Genomic DNA, 27,508 nt, shown 5'->3' on the forward strand with positions numbered 1-27,508 from the left:
ACAACTGACAAGTCGGTGACATAAATACACAACGGTCACCCTGGCGTATCACGAGTGGAGCTCAATATCTCAACACTCCATACTTTGTATCTAATGCTTAGCATTGAGAATTGAAGTGTAGTATTACACTTGGGGTTGATATACATTCACCTTCAGGTTAGAGTATTCTCTGTTTAAGTTTCTTGCTTGAGGGAATGCATAATCTTGTCCTAAAATAGACAAGTCCCCCATCGACATAGAATTCTTGATACTTGATCTTACGTTTGGGGTTTTGGCCTTTTTCCAAAATCTCCTTTATCATCTTCAGATATTCTGGGTCATGGCTAGCTTCCTCCTTAGATAATTCAAGGAATGGGTTACTAGGCATTGACACCATAGTCGCTTATGATTCCTCCATTGAAGGTTCCTCCATAATCAGAGAGTTGAGGAATGCCTTGTGACTTAAGGCATCAATGACGACCACATTCTCTTTTCCATGTCTATACCTAATCTCAAAGTCATATTCTTGCAGAACCTCAATCCAACAACGTTGCCTACACAATATTCAGATTTTTAATAAATAGGGCAGCACCTGTTCTCTTGAGATTGATGCTCATATGATAGCCATTTGGATGTATCTTGATGCTAGATGCTTTGGGAACCATGTGGCATTGTCTTGAGGCCATTTTGAGCTAAACTTGGCAAGGATTTGGCTCATTTTGTAGACATATTTGTGATTGGAAATAGGGCATCAACTATTTCTTGAGTGAATAATGCTTATGATTCACTTATGTGATGACTATCTAATGCCCATTTAGTGCTATATGACTTGGAGATGTTATGTCCATGATTAGAGATCGTTTTGGGGTGATTAGAGTCATCACTTTGATTGGTTTTGACAGAGATTTGGTTGCTGGAATAACAGGGTTGAATGACATTTTGATTGTGTATGCATTATGTCTTGCTTCTAGACTTGGTCTCAGGCATTCTATGCCATGTATTTATGCTTATGGTTGATGTTACATGCTTGGATTTGATTGGATTTGATTCCGAAATGCATTTGAGCAATGATTAAAGCTCATTTTTGGATCAGCTTTACCTACAGGTCCATTGTTGTACATTTAGGACAATTTCTTGCATATTTAGGACATCATACCTCACTGTCAAGAAAATTGATATGTTTCTATGCGAGAACATTATGGTGATGTTTTGAGAAGCTTTGCATGATCTTTAGAGCTCAATCTCAGTCACAGTCCAAGAGGTTATTTCAGTTTTGAATTTTCAAGACAAAATTTTCCTAAATGTTAGGACTGCACTCTTGAATTGCAAGACAGCCACCTGTATTGTTAGGAATTTTACAATTGCACTCTGTTTTTGTCAGGAAATTGGTACTATCATTGAATGATTTTGAGGAATTTTGGGCAATGAACAAATGTATGTTCTTGCTGCTACATACTCGGGGATATTCCTCACATACTACTGAGTGGATTTTGGAGCTTCCATTGTTTGGTATTAGCTGTCATTTACTATCATACAGTTATTTGGCTGTGAATCATGGCTAGTAGTAGTGACAATAATCTTATGCATATTAAAAAGCTTGAAGGAGCACGCAACTTTGCAGTTTGGCAAAAGCAGTGCTTTAATATCTTGTTGCAGAAGAAGCAAGAAAAGACAAATAAAACAAAGGGAACAAAACCAGCTGATGTAGAGCATGACGACTAGGATGAGCTGAATGAGCTTGCACGCTCAACCATTGAGCTATCGATCTCTGATGCCTTGCTCTTTAACATTGAAGGGTTGGATTTTGCTTATGACATTTGAAAGCGACTGGAATAATTGCACGCCTAGAAGAGCGCTGCAAGCAAAGTCTACTGGCTGAAGAAACTCATGGATTTGTGTATGAAAGAGGGTACTGCAATGTTTACTCATCTTAGTGAGTTTAACTCCATTTTCAGCTAGCTTGCCACTTTGAAGTTCAATATTGATGATGAGTTCAAAGCTATGTTCTTGTTTTGCACTCTGCTAGAAATAGGATACCTTCAGGATTGCTATGAGCAATTCTAATGCTATGCTTTTGTATGCTGATGTAGAGAGTGCTCTACTCATGGACGAAATGACTCGGCAGAACAATGCATCCAGTAAGTCTTCCAGTGCTTTGCATACTAGAGGCAGATCACAGCAGAAAGGAAAATCTAGCAAGGGATGCAATAAATCACGTAATAAGGATATTGAATTCCATCACTGTGGTAGGAAGGGTCACTTCAAACATGACTGCTATAAATGGAAGAAAGAGAAAGGGAAGAGCAAGAAGACGAATGACAACAAGGAAGAGAAGAAAGATTTCTTCGCTTTGACAACCATGGGGAGTATGAGTCCAAAGCCTTTCAGGCATTTTGTGACAGCAAGGGGATAAAGAGGGAGCTCAATGCCCCTCATAATCCACCCCAGAACGGAGTTGTAGAGAGCGCATAAATCAGACCATACAGGATAAGGTTTGTATGATGCTATCTCATATTGCATTACCCCATGGCTTTTGGGTAGAGGCTACTATGATAGCCATTCATTTGATTAACAAGTCATCGAATAGGTCTTTGAGGGGGAGAGTCCCTCAGGAAGAGTGGCCGAGAAAGCCACCTTCTTGTGCTCATTTGCGAGTGTTTGGCTGCAAGGCTTTTGTGCACATACGAAAAGAAGAACACAATAAAGTGGAACCAAAGTCCTGTAAATGTATATTCCTAGGATACAGTGACAAGGGTGAGATGGGGTATAGAATTTGGGATCTTGAGAAAAGAAAGATAGTATGCTTCAACAATGACATCATCTTCCGTGAAGATCACATGCATAAGTAGCTCGAGAAGATTGAGGAAGTCAAGAGGGTTATTTTCAGGGAGGATGTACCTGTTGGACATCAGTTTATACCCAGTATAGGCAACACTGTATACTTGCTGTAAATACTTCTGAAAATGTAGGAAATGGTACTGGAAATGACCAGTAAGGTATTTCTCATGATACATCACAGTTTGGGTCTGAAAACATACAGTTAGCACAGTCTCAACTGTTAGGACAACATGCTGGAATTTTAGGATAGCAACCTATATATGTAGAATTGCAAGCCCATATTTCAATACATGCAGAATTGCAAGCGCGTATTTCAATACATCAACCTGTACATGCATAATTACAAGCCCGTATTTCAAGACAACAACCTGAAAATGCAGATTTGTAGGCCCATCAGCCAACAAATGCAGAACCTTCGAGCGTTGCGTAGGTCAACCCGACCTTCAAGGCAGCGAAATAGGTTTATTCCCGGTGTGCAGTATGCTGTAGATTGTGTCATGTTGACATATTGTGGTGAACCGTTATGCTTCAAGGAAGTAATAAATAGATCGGACAACAAGAATTGGTCCAAGGCCATGCTGTCAGAGATGGAATCTCTTGAAAAGAACGCTACTTGGGACTTGGTGCAGTTGCCTAAAGGGTAGAAAACCCTTCCATGCAAGTGGGTTTACAAGATGAAGGTCAGTTCTGGTTCATCACCAAAGTAAAAGCAAGATTGGTTGCAAAGGGATATAAGCAAGTTGACTTTGATGAGATATTCTCTTCTGTAAAGATGACTACCTTGAGAACCATTTTGGGCTTGATTGTAGCTGAGGATATAAAGCTCATACAAATGGATGTAAAGACTGCATTTTTACATGGTGATCTGCATGAAGACATATACATGCAACAACTTGAAGGTTTTGTGGGTAAGGGCAAAGAGAAGATGGTCTGTGAGCTCAAACAGAGTTGGTATGGGCTGAAACAAGCACCAAGGGAATGGTATCACAAGTTTGATACTTTCATGAAATCTCAAGGCTTTTAGAGAAGTCAAGTTGATCGAAGGCAGTAGATGGTGAGGGCTGAAATGATGAACGGGTTGCCTCTTACCCATCCAACCTCCAATCCTCACTAAGAGAACTAAAGAGGGGCACCACCTAGCCAAAGGGAGGATGGGCTAGGACATCCCTTTTCTCAAAGAGAATCAAGAGAACCAAGACACAAATTTACAAGAGAGAATATATGTGCTAGACACCATATTGGAATATAAGAGAGAGAGATGAGAGGAGAGGGAGACAAGAGGAGAAGAGGTAGAAGAAGCTTGCCACTATGCTACATGGAATGAGAAGATGATAAGAGAGGGAGATAATAGGAGAAGAGGTAGAGGAAGCTTGCCATTATACTACATAATAAAAGAACTTACTCATGGCTTACCTCAAAGAGATGAGGATATTCTAGAATGCTCTCATGGACTTGTCATTATCCTTCCTCTCCCCTTTTCCCCCTTCTTCATTCTCCATGGGCTCTTTATATAGCCTCCATGAGGGATTAGATTAAGCTAATATTCTTGATTAACATAATCCTAGATGATGTATGGCATCTTTGAAAATATGGAGAATAGTGGATGGGACAAGTCCCCACCTTGGTCATCATGCAAGAAGCCAAGGGTGGTGGTAGACAAAATAGAGAAATTGAGCTAGATTACAAGAGGTGGGTGCCCAAAGCACATTATTATAATATATTTACAAGAAGGATAGAGTGGAAAGTTGGTGTGGTGAAAGAGAGAAGAAAATTGCATGTAGCCAACAGTGTGCGCCTTCGTAACTTCAAATCCGTGAGGAATTTGAAAAAAGTTTCTTCTGCAACTTTGTAGACCAGGTCGAAACCGATCGGGCATTGCGGGAATTTTCTTGAAATTCGCTTTTTCTTGGGAGTTATTGAGATGATAAAAAATGGCTTCTAAAAGCTGCTTTGACTTTAGTCCCCCATATGTATATAAATACATATAAGCATGTGACAAAAGGGGTCATGCTTGTAAGCTTTTGTGCAAGATCCAAATGACACCATGATGTGGATATTGACTTGTGTGCTAGGGTGAGGTGTCCTCTAATGATGGTGATAGATTCCAAATCTTAGTGATGCAGACGGGGTCCATGTGTAGTTGGAGGCTAGTCCTTTGAAAAATCTATGCACTCACTCAAGTCCTAGATGTAATCCATTTCCATCTTCACTAAGATAACCATCCCTTTTACCCTTTACATTGACATGCCTCCTAAGAACTTGTTCCCCCCATTTTCTAGAGTTATCATTATCGAGAAAAAATGTAGCATACCTAGTGCTTGAAGAGTAAACCCAAGGTGATATGGTAAGCTCTTGATAGGGGCTTTGGCCAAATTTTGTGGTAATAATCCGGGTTGTAAAAAAACCCGAATCATTAGCCCTCCCCTTAGGCTAGAGGTATTCATGCCTCTAGCTTGATAATGATGGTCCAATAGAGCAAGGAGGATTGCACCCCCTCATTGGTGGCTCTTCATTGAATGACTGCTCCAAAGTGTTCATATTTGTTTGAAAATAAGGCTTCCGTCGCCATCCATTTACCCTTGTCTTGTGAACCTTCCCATCCATGTCACCTAGCTTATAGCTGCCATTTGGATATCTTCTTATGACCATGAATGGCCCTTCCCACTTGAACACAAGTTTAGCATCCTTTCTATTATCAAAGCGGTTATCATAGCATAGCACAAGTGATCCTTCCCTTATGTGTTTGCTAGCCAGCTTCTTATTAAAGGTCTTCCTCCTCTCTTCAGCCTGCATGGAATAGTGTTGGACTGCTGCTTCTCTGTCTAACTCCAGCCTCTCTAGATCCAAGATCCTTTCCTCTAACTTCTTATCTTGATTCTTCTCTTGACTGGCTACTAAAACACGCAAACTGGCCAGTTCCACCTCTATAGGAAGCAAAGCCTCTTGGCCATAGACGAGGTGAAATGGAGTATAGCCAAGTGAGGTTCTAAATGAAGTCCTGTAAGCTCAAAGAGCTGCGCTCAATTTTTTATCCCAGTGCTTGGGGTGCATGTATACTTGCTTGGTAATTATCTTACAAATCAACCCATTTACTTTTTCGACCAAACCATTACACTGTGGATAGTAGGGAGTAGAATGCATGTGCTTGATTTTTGCCTTTCCATTAGCTCCCCTACTAGGTTCGCCCTAAAACCACGACCCTGATTAGAGATAATTTCCAAAGGTGTGCCAAACCTGCAACAAATATTTTCAAACACAAATTTTTCCACTTCTTGGGCTGTGATCCTACTAGTTGCTGAAGCCTCTGCCCACCTCGTCATGTAGTCCACACCCATTATAATGTATTCCTTGCTAGATTGAGTTCGTGGGAGTGGCCCTATTGCATCAATCCCCCATTTCTCAAATGGGCCATATGTAGTTATGGGATTTTGTTCCTCATGCACTAGCTTCTTTGGTCCGGCCTTTTGGCAATCGTCACAAGTGCGGCACCAATGTTGCACATCTCGATGTAGACTGGGCCACACAAAACCGGCTTGGAGAATCTTCCTGCTGGTTATTTCTTGAGCAAAATGTCCGCCACAAACCCCTTCATGGCAGCTCTTAATCACATCTATAATCTCCTTTGCTATTGGCACCCTTCTAAGCACTGCATCCTTTCCTTTGCAATACAACACATCATTTATCAAGCGGTATTTAGTGGCCTTAGTAGCTAGCTACCTTTTCTCACTTTTACTCATATGTGTAGGTGCCTCACCATGCTCAAGAAAATAAAGCACATCTTGTAGTTGATACTTACCCTGAAATAAGGGAAGCTTTACTGTAATGATGCCCACCATTACCTCTTTCAATTTTTCAACTGCTAGAGCATCTGCGTCGCCATTTGTGCGCCTTGGCACAAAATAGATTTGGGCTTTCTGTAGCTTTCTCATGAGAGTTTTAGCTTCTCTCATTTTCACTGCTAAGTTATCATTTTTACAAGCCCAGATTCCTTTCATTTGCTTAACAATTAGCATAGAATCTTCAAAAACATTAAGTCGAGTGACATCATGTGAGAGACACCATCTCAAACCTAAAAGTAAGGCTTGATATTCTGCCTCATTGCTAGAATGGACATCCTCCAAGCTGATACCTTCTCCATAAAGTTTGTCACCTTCGGGACTGAGCACCACTATTCCTGCTGCCACTCTGTCTTTAATACGCTTGTAGGCCCCATCAAAGTAGAGGGCATGGGCATTCTCCACCCGTGGCGGCTCCTCAAGAGGAGGTGTCTCCTCCTTTATCTTTCCCTTCTCCTTTTCCTTCTTTTGATGGCATCTATGGGTCAACAAATCAGCTATGCAAGCTCGAGTAGAATCCTCCACCTTGAAGCTGTAGTCAAACTCTTAGAGTTGTATCACCCACTTAGCGATTCTAGCTGAAACATCCATGTGCTGTAAGGCATAGGGAAAATGCTCTTCTGTCGTGATCACTGTGAATGGCCTAGGGAGAAGATAAGGATGAAACTTTCTTACAGCAAACATTAGAGACAAAACCATCACCTCGACCATCTTGTACCCTCGTTCTGATGCTGTCATTACTCTGCTAGAAAAGTAAACCGGTCTCATTGGGCCAGTTTTAGCATCCTTTTGTATTAGTGCTGCCCCTAAAGCATCTTCCCCAAAACTCGGGTTGACAAAAAACTCTTGATCCCAACAAGGCTGTAAAATTATAGGAAGGGTGCTAAGAGCCTTCTTCACCTCGTGAAAGCACCTTTCGCTTTCGTCACTCCACAGGAGCTCCTCAGAGTGGGTTAACTGTTGTAGTGGAAATATTAATTGGGAAAGGAGATGAATGAACCGCCCCATATATCGCACCTTCTGAATGAAAGAGGTTAGTTGCTTCACAGAAGATGGTGATGGCACTGCCAATAAGGCCTTAACTTTGTTTGGATCTGCTTCAATGCCCCTCTCACTTACGACATGCCCTAACAAAGTTACACTGCTTTCACCAATGCGACACTTCTCATGGTTTAACTGCCCCTCCATTTGTGCAAGGTGGTTGAAAGCTTCATCCACCTTTCCTAGATGTAAAGCCTTAGAACTATAAATACAAAAATCATCAATAAAGACCTTGACGGATTTCCCAAAATATGGCTGGAAGACATAATTCATGAATCACTGGAAGGTAGCTGGGGCATTTGTTAATCCAAATGGCATTACTTTATAAGCAAAAAAACCCCAAGGTGTAATGAAGGTGGTCTTCTGTTGATCCTTCTCAGCTATTCGGATCTGGAAATAACCTGAATACCCATCACAAACAGTGTATCTCTCATGCCCGGCCACCTCATTGAGTATTTCATCCTGAACACATATGTCTTTGACACTCTCTGTCCATTGATTTCGGCTTCCACTAGAGGCACAATATCTTTCATCTTTCTAGCCTGGATTGCATTCACATGTCTATTCTTCATGGGTCTAATGCTTACCATCTTGGACCATTGTCGTCGCACTGTTGGAGATAGATGTAGTAATTGTGGCCATGAAATTTTTGGCCCTTGATTCTTCACATCAGCAAGCAAATCATAAGCTTTAGTACCTTTACCCAGGGAAAAATCTTATGGCTCAATGTGTCGGCGTGAGCGATCCCTCCTCTTTTTACTGTTGCGTGTCTTTGCAGCCATTGATGACTCTGCCTCCTCTTCCATGTTTTCAACCTCCTTTGGTGGTGTAGGCTCCATTCTCTCAATTCTACGGGGTTTCTTCACCAGCATTGCTTCAACCTCTACTACTTTGGCCTTCCCTTTGACATCACTCTCATCTAAACTAATTATCCTAACATCATGATTCTCTGGCAGTTGGACAGGCAAGGGCGGCACCTCTGCAAGTGGTTGAGGATGCTGGAGAACTTGAACCGGTGATGGAGGCCCTGAATTCGATGGAACAAACCTTTCCCTAGGTGGTGTCACTTGTTGTCCCCTCCTTCTTGGTTGGAACCCATTTCCTGGAAAACGCCTAGGATGAGGGCAAAAGTACATACCATGGCCAATCTCCCCATAATTATAGCAAACATACTCTCTTTCTTGTCTCCTTGGACCTCGATTGCCTTCATTTATGAGGGGAGGGGGTCGTACTCCTTGCACCAAATTTAACGAAAGGCTTTCAAGTTGATTAGTAATGCGTTGTAGGAGCTCTTGCTGTGGTATCTCCGGTTTAGGTGGGGCCTCTGCTATTTCTCTAGGCCTTGGCATGGTTGGTAAAACCTGCATGGGCTCAACTCCCCCCTTCAACTGGGCTTGATACTTCAATTTTTTATCTTTCTCCCTCGCATAAGTGACTGATTCTTCATAGGATGTGGGAAACTTTCCTTTGACCTTCTCCCTTAGTAGAGGATGGAGTCCGGCTAGAAAACAATCTTTCTTAAGGCAATCAGGTACTCTTTCTCCCTCGGCTAAAGAGGCTGTCCATTTATCCCACAATTTTATAAACATGCCTTCATATGCTTGGTACTCCCCTGGTAAGGTTTGGCGAAGATCTAAGAGTTGTCTCCAAATATCTTCAGGTGGATCTGTATCTTGGTACTTGTGCATGAATGCGGTCTTGAGATCCTCCCAATTACCCCTTGTAGCCTCCGAGAGAGCTTGATACCACACTCGAGCATCGCCCTTTAGAACTAAAGAGAAGGCCCGTACTTTGGTTGCTTCATCATCCCGGCCTGTTGACTAGGAAGGCCATTTCTAAGTCATCCAAAAAGTCTAGAGCTTTCTCCCCTTTGTGCCTAAAAAAACTTGAAAATGCCATGTTGCCTTAGTAGAGTATGAAGATGAAAACGTCTAGACTTAAGTTATATTTTATAAGGGGAAGAATGAATGGGTTCACAGATGCATTGATTTCAGCAAGATGTCTAGGCCCCAGTATGATTCTAATAATGCCTTGGAATCTAAGCTTTGTGCTAGCTACAATATGCACAGTTTGCATAGCAAGTGGACGGATAGGTCCATACAACTCGTTTTTATTCATGAGAAACTATTATAATAGGATAAAGAAATGTACATTGAAGGATGCATTGTAGTCTAGCATTGGGAAGATTATAGGTTCTGGTGATACAAGAATCTCCCTTAATCTTTCAGCCCCAAAGTACATGACAAGACGCTGCTGGAAGAAAATCTTCCTACTGATGCATACATTAACTCGGATGTTTTGTACAGAGTGGAAGGTGTAGAAATTCGGGCCATTATTATTATTCATGAGTGGAGACTACTTAAGGGAGTAGAGGGAATGCACTTTCTTGAATTATGAAGGATTTTTCCCAGAGTGTTTCTTTTTGGAACCCACCAACTTTGCTATACGGAGAATTTGCTCACCAGTGATTGTTCTTGCCTTGGTGTGTCCATCCTCGGTGACATATATTTCATAAGGTGTGATGGCCACCTTTTCAACCACACCCAACCTTCGAGCTAACAACAGTTGAAGGTAGTCTCCATACTTTGCACTTCTACAAAACTCCACACCGTTCATGCATAGTTGTCCTCCTTTGATGTGGATTAGGCCAGAGAGAGAGAGAGGGATTTGATGATTTGGAGACGAGGACCTCTCGGAAGGGCCTTCACTTTGTTTGCAAAACACTCACCACAATTATGAGAACCTAGCAATTGATGGCAACATAATTTTTTCCGTTGTGAGATAATGGAATTTCTAAAGTGAACACCTTTTACCCGCATGCGTGCCGTCATCCGATAGGCATACTTTCTTTCTTGGGCTTCCTTAGGAGACCATTCTGGGAGTCGTGGACTTCGACCAGCTTCAAAAATAGTTGGTGAAGGCGTTGAGGAAGAGCCACTTGGGAAACTTGTTGTAGATGATGCATCAACATGTGTTGTATCATTCCACATAAGGAGGTAGAGAATTGTGGTTGAGAATGTCCTCAGTGGGGGCACAAAAAATGAGGGCTGAAATGATGAACGGGTTGCCTCTTACCCATCCAACCTCCAATCCTCACTAAGAGAACTAAAGAGGGGCACCACCTAGCCAAAGGGAGGATGGGCTAGGACATCCCTTTTCTCAAAGAGAATCAAGAGAACCAAGACACAAATTTACAAGAGAGAATATATGTGCTAGACACCATATTGGAATATAAGAGAGAGAGATGAGAGGAGAGGGAGACAAGAGGAGAAGAGGTAGAAGAAGCTTGCCACTATGCTACATGGAATGAGAAGATGATAAGAGAGGGAGATAATAGGAGAAGAGGTAGAGGAAGCTTGCCATTATACTACATAATAAAAGAACTTACTCATGGCTTACCTCAAAGAGATGAGGATATTCTAGAATGCTCTCATGGACTTGTCATTATCCTTCCTCTCCCCTTTTCCCCCTTCTTCATTCTCCATGGGCTCTTTATATAGCCTCCATGAGGGATTAGATTAAGCTAATATTCTTGATTAACATAATCCTAGATGATGTATGGCATCTTTGAAAATATGGAGAATAGTGGATGGGACAAGTCCCCACCTTGGTCATCATGCAAGAAGCCAAGGGTGGTGGTAGACAAAATAGAGAAATTGAGCTAGATTACAAGAGGTGGGTGCCCAAAGCACATTATTATAATATATTTACAAGAAGGATAGAGTGGAAAGTTGGTGTGGTGAAAGAGAGAAGAAAATTGCATGTAGCCAACAGTGTGCGCCTTCGTAACTTCAAATCCGTGAGGAATTTGAAAAAAGTTTCTTCTGCAACTTTGTAGACCAGGTCGAAACCGATCGGGCATTGCGGGAATTTTCTTGAAATTCGCTTTTTCTTGGGAGTTATTGAGATGATAAAAAATGGCTTCTAAAAGCTGCTTTGACTTTAGTCCCCCATATGTATATAAATACATATAAGCATGTGACAAAAGGGGTCATGCTTGTAAGCTTTTGTGCAAGATCCAAATGACACCATGATGTGGATATTGACTTGTGTGCTAGGGTGAGGTGTCCTCTAATGATGGTGATAGATTCCAAATCTTAGTGATGCAGACGGGGTCCATGTGTAGTTGGAGGCTAGTCCTTTGAAAAATCTATGCACTCACTCAAGTCCTAGATGTAATCCATTTCCATCTTCACTAAGATAACCATCCCTTTTACCCTTTACATTGACATGCCTCCTAAGAACTTGTTCCCCCCATTTTCTAGAGTTATCATTATCGAGAAAAAATGTAGCATACCTAGTGCTTGAAGAGTAAACCCAAGGTGATATGGTAAGCTCTTGATAGGGGCTTTGGCCAAATTTTGTGGTAATAATCCGGGTTGTAAAAAAACCCGAATCATTAGCCCTCCCCTTAGGCTAGAGGTATTCATGCCTCTAGCTTGATAATGATGGTCCAATAGAGCAAGGAGGATTGCACCCCCTCATTGGTGGCTCTTCATTGAATGACTGCTCCAAAGTGTTCATATTTGTTTGAAAATAAGGCTTCCGTCGCCATCCATTTACCCTTGTCTTGTGAACCTTCCCATCCATGTCACCTAGCTTATAGCTGCCATTTGGATATCTTCTTATGACCATGAATGGCCCTTCCCACTTGAACACAAGTTTAGCATCCTTTCTATTATCAAAGCGGTTATCATAGCATAGCACAAGTGATCCTTCCCTTATGTGTTTGCTAGCCAGCTTCTTATTAAAGGTCTTCCTCCTCTCTTCAGCCTGCATGGAATAGTGTTGGACTGCTGCTTCTCTGTCTAACTCCAGCCTCTCTAGATCCAAGATCCTTTCCTCTAACTTCTTATCTTGATTCTTCTCTTGACTGGCTACTAAAACACGCAAACTGGCCAGTTCCACCTCTATAGGAAGCAAAGCCTCTTGGCCATAGACGAGGTGAAATGGAGTATAGCCAAGTGAGGTTCTAAATGAAGTCCTGTAAGCTCAAAGAGCTGCGCTCAATTTTTTATCCCAGTGCTTGGGGTGCATGTATACTTGCTTGGTAATTATCTTACAAATCAACCCATTTACTTTTTCGACCAAACCATTACACTGTGGATAGTAGGGAGTAGAATGCATGTGCTTGATTTTTGCCTTTCCATTAGCTCCCCTACTAGGTTCGCCCTAAAACCACGACCCTGATTAGAGATAATTTCCAAAGGTGTGCCAAACCTGCAACAAATATTTTCAAACACAAATTTTTCCACTTCTTGGGCTGTGATCCTACTAGTTGCTGAAGCCTCTGCCCACCTCGTCATGTAGTCCACACCCATTATAATGTATTCCTTGCTAGATTGAGTTCGTGGGAGTGGCCCTATTGCATCAATCCCCCATTTCTCAAATGGGCCATATGTAGTTATGGGATTTTGTTCCTCATGCACTAGCTTCTTTGGTCCGGCCTTTTGGCAATCGTCACAAGTGCGGCACCAATGTTGCACATCTCGATGTAGACTGGGCCACACAAAACCGGCTTGGAGAATCTTCCTGCTGGTTATTTCTTGAGCAAAATGTCCGCCACAAACCCCTTCATGGCAGCTCTTAATCACATCTATAATCTCCTTTGCTATTGGCACCCTTCTAAGCACTGCATCCTTTCCTTTGCAATACAACACATCATTTATCAAGCGGTATTTAGTGGCCTTAGTAGCTAGCTACCTTTTCTCACTTTTACTCATATGTGTAGGTGCCTCACCATGCTCAAGAAAATAAAGCACATCTTGTAGTTGATACTTACCCTGAAATAAGGGAAGCTTTACTGTAATGATGCCCACCATTACCTCTTTCAATTTTTCAACTGCTAGAGCATCTGCGTCGCCATTTGTGCGCCTTGGCACAAAATAGATTTGGGCTTTCTGTAGCTTTCTCATGAGAGTTTTAGCTTCTCTCATTTTCACTGCTAAGTTATCATTTTTACAAGCCCAGATTCCTTTCATTTGCTTAACAATTAGCATAGAATCTTCAAAAACATTAAGTCGAGTGACATCATGTGAGAGACACCATCTCAAACCTAAAAGTAAGGCTTGATATTCTGCCTCATTGCTAGAATGGACATCCTCCAAGCTGATACCTTCTCCATAAAGTTTGTCACCTTCGGGACTGAGCACCACTATTCCTGCTGCCACTCTGTCTTTAATACGCTTGTAGGCCCCATCAAAGTAGAGGGCATGGGCATTCTCCACCCGTGGCGGCTCCTCAAGAGGAGGTGTCTCCTCCTTTATCTTTCCCTTCTCCTTTTCCTTCTTTTGATGGCATCTATGGGTCAACAAATCAGCTATGCAAGCTCGAGTAGAATCCTCCACCTTGAAGCTGTAGTCAAACTCTTAGAGTTGTATCACCCACTTAGCGATTCTAGCTGAAACATCCATGTGCTGTAAGGCATAGGGAAAATGCTCTTCTGTCGTGATCACTGTGAATGGCCTAGGGAGAAGATAAGGATGAAACTTTCTTACAGCAAACATTAGAGACAAAACCATCACCTCGACCATCTTGTACCCTCGTTCTGATGCTGTCATTACTCTGCTAGAAAAGTAAACCGGTCTCATTGGGCCAGTTTTAGCATCCTTTTGTATTAGTGCTGCCCCTAAAGCATCTTCCCCAAAACTCGGGTTGACAAAAAACTCTTGATCCCAACAAGGCTGTAAAATTATAGGAAGGGTGCTAAGAGCCTTCTTCACCTCGTGAAAGCACCTTTCGCTTTCGTCACTCCACAGGAGCTCCTCAGAGTGGGTTAACTGTTGTAGTGGAAATATTAATTGGGAAAGGAGATGAATGAACCGCCCCATATATCGCACCTTCTGAATGAAAGAGGTTAGTTGCTTCACAGAAGATGGTGATGGCACTGCCAATAAGGCCTTAACTTTGTTTGGATCTGCTTCAATGCCCCTCTCACTTACGACATGCCCTAACAAAGTTACACTGCTTTCACCAATGCGACACTTCTCATGGTTTAACTGCCCCTCCATTTGTGCAAGGTGGTTGAAAGCTTCATCCACCTTTCCTAGATGTAAAGCCTTAGAACTATAAATACAAAAATCATCAATAAAGACCTTGACGGATTTCCCAAAATATGGCTGGAAGACATAATTCATGAATCACTGGAAGGTAGCTGGGGCATTTGTTAATCCAAATGGCATTACTTTATAAGCAAAAAAACCCCAAGGTGTAATGAAGGTGGTCTTCTGTTGATCCTTCTCAGCTATTCGGATCTGGAAATAACCTGAATACCCATCACAAACAGTGTATCTCTCATGCCCGGCCACCTCGTTGAGTATTTCATCCTGAACACATATGTCTTTGACACTCTCTGTCCATTGATTTCGGCTTCCACTAGAGGCACAATATCTTTCATCTTTCTAGCCTGGATTGCATTCACATGTCTATTCTTCATGGGTCTAATGCTTACCATCTTGGACCATTGTCGTCGCACTGTTGGAGATAGATGTAGTAATTGTGGCCATGAAATTTTTGGCCCTTGATTCTTCACATCAGCAAGCAAATCATAAGCTTTAGTACCTTTACCCAGGGAAAAATCTTATGGCTCAATGTGTCGGCGTGAGCGATCCCTCCTCTTTTTACTGTTGCGTGTCTTTGCAGCCATTGATGACTCTGCCTCCTCTTCCATGTTTTCAACCTCCTTTGGTGGTGTAGGCTCCATTCTCTCAATTCTACGGGGTTTCTTCACCAGCATTGCTTCAACCTCTACTACTTTGGCCTTCCCTTTGACATCACTCTCATCTAAACTAATTATCCTAACATCATGATTCTCTGGCAGTTGGACAGGCAAGGGCGGCACCTCTGCAAGTGGTTGAGGATGCTGGAGAACTTGAACCGGTGATGGAGGCCCTGAATTCGATGGAACAAACCTTTCCCTAGGTGGTGTCACTTGTTGTCCCCTCCTTCTTGGTTGGAACCCATTTCCTGGAAAACGCCTAGGATGAGGGCAAAAGTACATACCATGGCCAATCTCCCCATAATTATAGCAAACATACTCTCTTTCTTGTCTCCTTGGACCTCGATTGCCTTCATTTATGAGGGGAGGGGGTCGTACTCCTTGCACCAAATTTAACGAAAGGCTTTCAAGTTGATTAGTAATGCGTTGTAGGAGCTCTTGCTGTGGTATCTCCGGTTTAGGTGGGGCCTCTGCTATTTCTCTAGGCCTTGGCATGGTTGGTAAAACCTGCATGGGCTCAACTCCCCCCTTCAACTGGGCTTGATACTTCAATTTTCTATCTTTCTCCCTCGCATAAGTGACTGATTCTTCATAGGATGTGGGAAACTTTCCTTTGACCTTCTCCCTTAGTAGAGGATGGAGTCCGGCTAGAAAACAATCTTTCTTAAGGCAATCAGGTACTCTTTCTCCCTCGGCTAAAGAGGCTGTCCATTTATCCCACAATTTTATAAACATGCCTTCATATGCTTGGTACTCCCCTGGTAAGGTTTGGCGAAGATCTAAGAGTTGTCTCCAAATATCTTCAGGTGGATCTGTATCTTGGTACTTGTGCATGAATGCGGTCTTGAGATCCTCCCAATTACCCCTTGTAGCCTCCGAGAGAGCTTGATACCACACTCGAGCATCGCCCTTTAGAACTAAAGAGAAGGCCCGTACTTTGGTTGCTTCATCATCCCGGCCTGTTGACTAGGAAGGCCATTTCTAAGTCATCCAAAAAGTCTAGAGCTTTCTCCCCTTTGTGCCTAAAAAAACTTGAAAATGCCATGTTGCCTTAGTAGAGTATGAAGATGAAAACGTCTAGACTTAAGTTATATTTTATAAGGGGAAGAATGAATGGGTTCACAGATGCATTGATTTCAGCAAGATGTCTAGGCCCCAGTATGATTCTAATAATGCCTTGGAATCTAAGCTTTGTGCTAGCTACAATATGCACAGTTTGCATAGCAAGTGGACGGATAGGTCCATACAACTCGTTTTTATTCATGAGAAACTATTATAATAGGATAAAGAAATGTACATTGAAGGATGCATTGTAGTCTAGCATTGGGAAGATTATAGGTTCTGGTGATACAAGAATCTCCCTTAATCTTTCAGCCCCAAAGTACATGACAAGACGCTGCTGGAAGAAAATCTTCCTACTGATGCATACATTAACTCGGATGTTTTGTACAGAGTGGAAGGTGTAGAAATTCGGGCCATTATTATTATTCATGAGTGGAGACTACTTAAGGGAGTAGAGGGAATGCACTTTCTTGAATTATGAAGGATTTTTCCCAGAGTGTTTCTTTTTGGAACCCACCAACTTTGCTATACGGAGAATTTGCTCACCAGTGATTGTTCTTGCCTTGGTGTGTCCATCCTCGGTGACATATATTTCATAAGGTGTGATGGCCACCTTTTCAACCACACCCAACCTTCGAGCTAACAACAGTTGAAGGTAGTCTCCATACTTTGCACTTCTACAAAACTCCACACCGTTCATGCATAGTTGTCCTCCTTTGATGTGGATTAGGCCAGAGAGAGAGAGAGGGATTTGATGATTTGGAGACGAGGACCTCTCGGAAGGGCCTTCACTTTGTTTGCAAAACACTCACCACAATTATGAGAACCTAGCAATTGATGGCAACATAATTTTTTCCGTTGTGAGATAATGGAATTTCTAAAGTGAACACCTTTTACCCGCATGCGTGCCGTCATCCGATAGGCATACTTTCTTTCTTGGGCTTCCTTAGGAGACCATTCTGGGAGTCGTGGACTTCGACCAGCTTCAAAAATAGTTGGTGAAGGCGTTGAGGAAGAGCCACTTGGGAAACTTGTTGTAGATGATGCATCAACATGTGTTGTATCATTCCACATAAGGAGGTAGAGAATTGTGGTTGAGAATGTCCTCAGTGGGGGCACAAAAAATGAGGGCTGAAATGATGAACGGGTTGCCTCTTACCCATCCAACCTCCAATCCTCACTAAGAGAACTAAAGAGGGGCACCACCTAGCCAAAGGGAGGATGGGCTAGGACATCCCTTTTCTCAAAGAGAATTAAGAGAACCAAGACACAAATTTACAAGAGAGAATATATGTGCTAGACACCATATTGGAATATAAGAGAGAGAGATGAGAGGAGAGGGAGACAAGAGGAGAAGAGGTAGAAGAAGCTTGCCACTATGCTACATGGAATGAGAAGATGATAAGAGAGGGAGATAATAGGAGAAGAGGTAGAGGAAGCTTGCCATTATACTACATAATAAAAGAACTTACTCATGGCTTACCTCAAAGAGATGAGGATATTCTAGAATGCTCTCATGGACTTGTCATTATCCTTCCTCTCCCCTTTTCCCCCTTCTTCATTCTCCATGGGCTCTTTATATAGCCTCCATGAGGGATTAGATTAAGCTAATATTCTTGATTAACATAATCCTAGATGATGTATGGCATCTTTGAAAATATGGAGAATAGTGGATGGGACAAGTCCCCACCTTGGTCATCATGCAAGAAGCCAAGGGTGGTGGTAGACAAAATAGAGAAATTGAGCTAGATTACAAGAGGTGGGTGCCCAAAGCACATTATTATAATATATTTACAAGAAGGATAGAGTGGAAAGTTGGTGTGGTGAAAGAGAGAAGAAAATTGCATGTAGCCAACAGTGTGCGCCTTCGTAACTTCAAATCCGTGAGGAATTTGAAAAAAGTTTCTTCTGCAACTTTGTAGACCAGGTCGAAACCGATCGGGCATTGCGGGAATTTTCTTGAAATTCGCTTTTTCTTGGGAGTTATTGAGATGATAAAAAATGGCTTCTAAAAGCTGCTTTGACTTTAGTCCCCCATATGTATATAAATACATATAAGCATGTGACAAAAGGGGTCATGCTTGTAAGCTTTTGTGCAAGATCCAAATGACACCATGATGTGGATATTGACTTGTGTGCTAGGGTGAGGTGTCCTCTAATGATGGTGATAGATTCCAAATCTTAGTGATGCAGACGGGGTCCATGTGTAGTTGGAGGCTAGTCCTTTGAAAAATCTATGCACTCACTCAAGTCCTAGATGTAATCCATTTCCATCTTCACTAAGATAACCATCCCTTTTACCCTTTACATTGACATGCCTCCTAAGAACTTGTTCCCCCCATTTGCTAGAGTTATCATTATCGAGAAAAAATGTAGCATACCTAGTGCTTGAAGAGTAAACCCAAGGTGATATGGTAAGCTCTTGATAGGGGCTTTGGCCAAATTTTGTGGTAATAATCCGGGTTGTAAAAAAACCCGAATCATTAGCCCTCCCCTTAGGCTAGAGGTATTCATGCCTCTAGCTTGATAATGATGGTCCAATAGAGCAAGGAGGATTGCACCCCCTCATTGGTGGCTCTTCATTGAATGACTGCTCCAAAGTGTTCATATTTGTTTGAAAATAAGGCTTCCGTCGCCATCCATTTACCCTTGTCTTGTGAACCTTCCCATCCATGTCACCTAGCTTATAGCTGCCATTTGGATATCTTCTTATGACCATGAATGGCCCTTCCCACTTGAACACAAGTTTAGCATCCTTTCTATTATCAAAGCGGTTATCATAGCATAGCACAAGTGATCCTTCCCTTATGTGTTTGCTAGCCAGCTTCTTATTAAAGGTCTTCCTCCTCTCTTCAGCCTGCATGGAATAGTGTTGGACTGCTGCTTCTCTGTCTAACTCCAGCCTCTCTAGATCCAAGATCCTTTCCTCTAACTTCTTATCTTGATTCTTCTCTTGACTGGCTACTAAAACACGCAAACTGGCCAGTTCCACCTCTATAGGAAGCAAAGCCTCTTGGCCATAGACGAGGTGAAATGGAGTATAGCCAAGTGAGGTTCTAAATGAAGTCCTGTAAGCTCAAAGAGCTGCGCTCAATTTTTTATCCCAGTGCTTGGGGTGCATGTATACTTGCTTGGTAATTATCTTACAAATCAACCCATTTACTTTTTCGACCAAACCATTACACTGTGGATAGTAGGGAGTAGAATGCATGTGCTTGATTTTTGCCTTTCCATTAGCTCCCCTACTAGGTTCGCCCTAAAACCACGACCCTGATTAGAGATAATTTCCAAAGGTGTGCCAAACCTGCAACAAATATTTTCAAACACAAATTTTTCCACTTCTTGGGCTGTGATCCTACTAGTTGCTGAAGCCTCTGCCCACCTCGTCATGTAGTCCACACCCATTATAATGTATTCCTTGCTAGATTGAGTTCGTGGGAGTGGCCCTATTGCATCAATCCCCCATTTCTCAAATGGGCCATATGTAGTTATGGGATTTTGTTCCTCATGCACTAGCTTCTTTGGTCCGGCCTTTTGGCAATCGTCACAAGTGCGGCACCAATGTTGCACATCTCGATGTAGACTGGGCCACACAAAACCGGCTTGGAGAATCTTCCTGCTGGTTATTTCTTGAGCAAAATGTCCGCCACAAACCCCTTCATGGCAGCTCTTAATCACATCTATAATCTCCTTTGCTATTGGCACCCTTCTAAGCACTGCATCCTTTCCTTTGCAATACAACACATCATTTATCAAGCGGTATTTAGTGGCCTTAGTAGCTAGCTACCTTTTCTCACTTTTACTCATATGTGTAGGTGCCTCACCATGCTCAAGAAAATAAAGCACATCTTGTAGTTGATACTTACCCTGAAATAAGGGAAGCTTTACTGTAATGATGCCCACCATTACCTCTTTCAATTTTTCAACTGCTAGAGCATCTGCGTCGCCATTTGTGCGCCTTGGCACAAAATAGATTTGGGCTTTCTGTAGCTTTCTCATGAGAGTTTTAGCTTCTCTCATTTTCACTGCTAAGTTATCATTTTTACAAGCCCAGATTCCTTTCATTTGCTTAACAATTAGCATAGAATCTTCAAAAACATTAAGTCGAGTGACATCATGTGAGAGACACCATCTCAAACCTAAAAGTAAGGCTTGATATTCTGCCTCATTGCTAGAATGGACATCCTCCAAGCTGATACCTTCTCCATAAAGTTTGTCACCTTCGGGACTGAGCACCACTATTCCTGCTGCCACTCTGTCTTTAATACGCTTGTAGGCCCCATCAAAGTAGAGGGCATGGGCATTCTCCACCCGTGGCGGCTCCTCAAGAGGAGGTGTCTCCTCCTTTATCTTTCCCTTCTCCTTTTCCTTCTTTTGATGGCATCTATGGGTCAACAAATCAGCTATGCAAGCTCGAGTAGAATCCTCCACCTTGAAGCTGTAGTCAAACTCTTAGAGTTGTATCACCCACTTAGCGATTCTAGCTGAAACATCCATGTGCTGTAAGGCATAGGGAAAATGCTCTTCTGTCGTGATCACTGTGAATGGCCTAGGGAGAAGATAAGGATGAAACTTTCTTACAGCAAACATTAGAGACAAAACCATCACCTCGACCATCTTGTACCCTCGTTCTGATGCTGTCATTACTCTGCTAGAAAAGTAAACCGGTCTCATTGGGCCAGTTTTAGCATCCTTTTGTATTAGTGCTGCCCCTAAAGCATCTTCCCCAAAACTCGGGTTGACAAAAAACTCTTGATCCCAACAAGGCTGTAAAATTATAGGAAGGGTGCTAAGAGCCTTCTTCACCTCGTGAAAGCACCTTTCGCTTTCGTCACTCCACAGGAGCTCCTCAGAGTGGGTTAACTGTTGTAGTGGAAATATTAATTGGGAAAGGAGATGAATGAACCGCCCCATATATCGCACCTTCTGAATGAAAGAGGTTAGTTGCTTCACAGAAGATGGTGATGGCACTGCCAATAAGGCCTTAACTTTGTTTGGATCTGCTTCAATGCCCCTCTCACTTACGACATGCCCTAACAAAGTTACACTGCTTTCACCAATGCGACACTTCTCATGGTTTAACTGCCCCTCCATTTGTGCAAGGTGGTTGAAAGCTTCATCCACCTTTCCTAGATGTAAAGCCTTAGAACTATAAATACAAAAATCATCAATAAAGACCTTGACGGATTTCCCAAAATATGGCTGGAAGACATAATTCATGAATCACTGGAAGGTAGCTGGGGCATTTGTTAATCCAAATGGCATTACTTTATAAGCAAAAAAACCCCAAGGTGTAATGAAGGTGGTCTTCTGTTGATCCTTCTCAGCTATTCGGATCTGGAAATAACCTGAATACCCATCACAAACAGTGTATCTCTCATGCCCGGCCACCTCGTTGAGTATTTCATCCTGAACACATATGTCTTTGACACTCTCTGTCCATTGATTTCGGCTTCCACTAGAGGCACAATATCTTTCATCTTTCTAGCCTGGATTGCATTCACATGTCTATTCTTCATGGGTCTAATGCTTACCATCTTGGACCATTGTCGTCGCACTGTTGGAGATAGATGTAGTAATTGTGGCCATGAAATTTTTGGCCCTTGATTCTTCACATCAGCAAGCAAATCATAAGCTTTAGTACCTTTACCCAGGGAAAAATCTTATGGCTCAATGTGTCGGCGTGAGCGATCCCTCCTCTTTTTACTGTTGCGTGTCTTTGCAGCCATTGATGACTCTGCCTCCTCTTCCATGTTTTCAACCTCCTTTGGTGGTGTAGGCTCCATTCTCTCAATTCTACGGGGTTTCTTCACCAGCATTGCTTCAACCTCTACTACTTTGGCCTTCCCTTTGACATCACTCTCATCTAAACTAATTATCCTAACATCATGATTCTCTGGCAGTTGGACAGGCAAGGGCGGCACCTCTGCAAGTGGTTGAGGATGCTGGAGAACTTGAACCGGTGATGGAGGCCCTGAATTCGATGGAACAAACCTTTCCCTAGGTGGTGTCACTTGTTGTCCCCTCCTTCTTGGTTGGAACCCATTTCCTGGAAAACGCCTAGGATGAGGGCAAAAGTACATACCATGGCCAATCTCCCCATAATTATAGCAAACATACTCTCTTTCTTGTCTCCTTGGACCTCGATTGCCTTCATTTATGAGGGGAGGGGGTCGTACTCCTTGCACCAAATTTAACGAAAGGCTTTCAAGTTGATTAGTAATGCGTTGTAGGAGCTCTTGCTGTGGTATCTCCGGTTTAGGTGGGGCCTCTGCTATTTCTCTAGGCCTTGGCATGGTTGGTAAAACCTGCATGGGCTCAACTCCCCCCTTCAACTGGGCTTGATACTTCAATTTTCTATCTTTCTCCCTCGCATAAGTGACTGATTCTTCATAGGATGTGGGAAACTTTCCTTTGACCTTCTCCCTTAGTAGAGGATGGAGTCCGGCTAGAAAACAATCTTTCTTAAGGCAATCAGGTACTCTTTCTCCCTCGGCTAAAGAGGCTGTCCATTTATCCCACAATTTTATAAACATGCCTTCATATGCTTGGTACTCCCCTGGTAAGGTTTGGCGAAGATCTAAGAGTTGTCTCCAAATATCTTCAGGTGGATCTGTATCTTGGTACTTGTGCATGAATGCGGTCTTGAGATCCTCCCAATTACCCCTTGTAGCCTCCGAGAGAGCTTGATACCACACTCGAGCATCGCCCTTTAGAACTAAAGAGAAGGCCCGTACTTTGGTTGCTTCATCATCCCGGCCTGTTGACTAGGAAGGCCATTTCTAAGTCATCCAAAAAGTCTAGAGCTTTCTCCCCTTTGTGCCTAAAAAAACTTGAAAATGCCATGTTGCCTTAGTAGAGTATGAAGATGAAAACGTCTAGACTTAAGTTATATTTTATAAGGGGAAGAATGAATGGGTTCACAGATGCATTGATTTCAGCAAGATGTCTAGGCCCCAGTATGATTCTAATAATGCCTTGGAATCTAAGCTTTGTGCTAGCTACAATATGCACAGTTTGCATAGCAAGTGGACGGATAGGTCCATACAACTCGTTTTTATTCATGAGAAACTATTATAATAGGATAAAGAAATGTACATTGAAGGATGCATTGTAGTCTAGCATTGGGAAGATTATAGGTTCTGGTGATACAAGAATCTCCCTTAATCTTTCAGCCCCAAAGTACATGACAAGACGCTGCTGGAAGAAAATCTTCCTACTGATGCATACATTAACTCGGATGTTTTGTACAGAGTGGAAGGTGTAGAAATTCGGGCCATTATTATTATTCATGAGTGGAGACTACTTAAGGGAGTAGAGGGAATGCACTTTCTTGAATTATGAAGGATTTTTCCCAGAGTGTTTCTTTTTGGAACCCACCAACTTTGCTATACGGAGAATTTGCTCACCAGTGATTGTTCTTGCCTTGGTGTGTCCATCCTCGGTGACATATATTTCATAAGGTGTGATGGCCACCTTTTCAACCACACCCAACCTTCGAGCTAACAACAGTTGAAGGTAGTCTCCATACTTTGCACTTCTACAAAACTCCACACCGTTCATGCATAGTTGTCCTCCTTTGATGTGGATTAGGCCAGAGAGAGAGAGAGGGATTTGATGATTTGGAGACGAGGACCTCTCGGAAGGGCCTTCACTTTGTTTGCAAAACACTCACCACAATTATGAGAACCTAGCAATTGATGGCAACATAATTTTTTCCGTTGTGAGATAATGGAATTTCTAAAGTGAACACCTTTTACCCGCATGCGTGCCGTCATCCGATAGGCATACTTTCTTTCTTGGGCTTCCTTAGGAGACCATTCTGGGAGTCGTGGACTTCGACCAGCTTCAAAAATAGTTGGTGAAGGCGTTGAGGAAGAGCCACTTGGGAAACTTGTTGTAGATGATGCATCAACATGTGTTGTATCATTCCACATAAGGAGGTAGAGAATTGTGGTTGAGAATGTCCTCAGTGGGGGCACAAAAAATGAGGGCTGAAATGATGAACGGGTTGCCTCTTACCCATCCAACCTCCAATCCTCACTAAGAGAACTAAAGAGGGGCACCACCTAGCCAAAGGGAGGATGGGCTAGGACATCCCTTTTCTCAAAGAGAATCAAGAGAACCAAGACACAAATTTACAAGAGAGAATATATGTGCTAGACACCATATTGGAATATAAGAGAGAGAGATGAGAGGAGAGGGAGACAAGAGGAGAAGAGGTAGAAGAAGCTTGCCACTATGCTACATGGAATGAGAAGATGATAAGAGAGGGAGATAATAGGAGAAGAGGTAGAGGAAGCTTGCCATTATACTACATAATAAAAGAACTTACTCATGGCTTACCTCAAAGAGATGAGGATATTCTAGAATGCTCTCATGGACTTGTCATTATCCTTCCTCTCCCCTTTTCCCCCTTCTTCATTCTCCATGGGCTCTTTATATAGCCTCCATGAGGGATTAGATTAAGCTAATATTCTTGATTAACATAATCCTAGATGATGTATGGCATCTTTGAAAATATGGAGAATAGTGGATGGGACAAGTCCCCACCTTGGTCATCATGCAAGAAGCCAAGGGTGGTGGTAGACAAAATAGAGAAATTGAGCTAGATTACAAGAGGTGGGTGCCCAAAGCACATTATTATAATATATTTACAAGAAGGATAGAGTGGAAAGTTGGTGTGGTGAAAGAGAGAAGAAAATTGCATGTAGCCAACAGTGTGCGCCTTCGTAACTTCAAATCCGTGAGGAATTTGAAAAAAGTTTCTTCTGCAACTTTGTAGACCAGGTCGAAACCGATCGGGCATTGCGGGAATTTTCTTGAAATTCGCTTTTTCTTGGGAGTTATTGAGATGATAAAAAATGGCTTCTAAAAGCTGCTTTGACTTTAGTCCCCCATATGTATATAAATACATATAAGCATGTGACAAAAGGGGTCATGCTTGTAAGCTTTTGTGCAAGATCCAAATGACACCATGATGTGGATATTGACTTGTGTGCTAGGGTGAGGTGTCCTCTAATGATGGTGATAGATTCCAAATCTTAGTGATGCAGACGGGGTCCATGTGTAGTTGGAGGCTAGTCCTTTGAAAAATCTATGCACTCACTCAAGTCCTAGATGTAATCCATTTCCATCTTCACTAAGATAACCATCCCTTTTACCCTTTACATTGACATGCCTCCTAAGAACTTGTTCCCCCCATTTTCTAGAGTTATCATTATCGAGAAAAAATGTAGCATACCTAGTGCTTGAAGAGTAAACCCAAGGTGATATGGTAAGCTCTTGATAGGGGCTTTGGCCAAATTTTGTGGTAATAATCCGGGTTGTAAAAAAACCCGAATCATTAGCCCTCCCCTTAGGCTAGAGGTATTCATGCCTCTAGCTTGATAATGATGGTCCAATAGAGCAAGGAGGATTGCACCCCCTCATTGGTGGCTCTTCATTGAATGACTGCTCCAAAGTGTTCATATTTGTTTGAAAATAAGGCTTCCGTCGCCATCCATTTACCCTTGTCTTGTGAACCTTCCCATCCATGTCACCTAGCTTATAGCTGCCATTTGGATATCTTCTTATGACCATGAATGGCCCTTCCCACTTGAACACAAGTTTAGCATCCTTTCTATTATCAAAGCGGTTATCATAGCATAGCACAAGTGATCCTTCCCTTATGTGTTTGCTAGCCAGCTTCTTATTAAAGGTCTTCCTCCTCTCTTCAGCCTGCATGGAATAGTGTTGGACTGCTGCTTCTCTGTCTAACTCCAGCCTCTCTAGATCCAAGATCCTTTCCTCTAACTTCTTATCTTGATTCTTCTCTTGACTGGCTACTAAAACACGCAAACTGGCCAGTTCCACCTCTATAGGAAGCAAAGCCTCTTGGCCATAGACGAGGTGAAATGGAGTATAGCCAAGTGAGGTTCTAAATGAAGTCCTGTAAGCTCAAAGAGCTGCGCTCAATTTTTTATCCCAGTGCTTGGGGTGCATGTATACTTGCTTGGTAATTATCTTACAAATCAACCCATTTACTTTTTCGACCAAACCATTACACTGTGGATAGTAGGGAGTAGAATGCATGTGCTTGATTTTTGCCTTTCCATTAGCTCCCCTACTAGGTTCGCCCTAAAACCACGACCCTGATTAGAGATAATTTCCAAAGGTGTGCCAAACCTGCAACAAATATTTTCAAACACAAATTTTTCCACTTCTTGGGCTGTGATCCTACTAGTTGCTGAAGCCTCTGCCCACCTCGTCATGTAGTCCACACCCATTATAATGTATTCCTTGCTAGATTGAGTTCGTGGGAGTGGCCCTATTGCATCAATCCCCCATTTCTCAAATGGGCCATATGTAGTTATGGGATTTTGTTCCTCATGCACTAGCTTCTTTGGTCCGGCCTTTTGGCAATCGTCACAAGTGCGGCACCAATGTTGCACATCTCGATGTAGACTGGGCCACACAAAACCGGCTTGGAGAATCTTCCTGCTGGTTATTTCTTGAGCAAAATGTCCGCCACAAACCCCTTCATGGCAGCTCTTAATCACATCTATAATCTCCTTTGCTATTGGCACCCTTCTAAGCACTGCATCCTTTCCTTTGCAATACAACACATCATTTATCAAGCGGTATTTAGTGGCCTTAGTAGCTAGCTACCTTTTCTCACTTTTACTCATATGTGTAGGTGCCTCACCATGCTCAAGAAAATAAAGCACATCTTGTAGTTGATACTTACCCTGAAATAAGGGAAGCTTTACTGTAATGATGCCCACCATTACCTCTTTCAATTTTTCAACTGCTAGAGCATCTGCGTCGCCATTTGTGCGCCTTGGCACAAAATAGATTTGGGCTTTCTGTAGCTTTCTCATGAGAGTTTTAGCTTCTCTCATTTTCACTGCTAAGTTATCATTTTTACAAGCCCAGATTCCTTTCATTTGCTTAACAATTAGCATAGAATCTTCAAAAACATTAAGTCGAGTGACATCATGTGAGAGACACCATCTCAAACCTAAAAGTAAGGCTTGATATTCTGCCTCATTGC

The sequence above is a fragment of the Lygodium microphyllum genome, chromosome 18, assembly GCF_053477565.2.
Source record: "Lygodium microphyllum isolate KBCC chromosome 18, Lygodium_microphyllum_v1.1.10, whole genome shotgun sequence".
Lineage (NCBI taxonomy): Eukaryota > Viridiplantae > Streptophyta > Polypodiopsida > Schizaeales > Lygodiaceae > Lygodium > Lygodium microphyllum.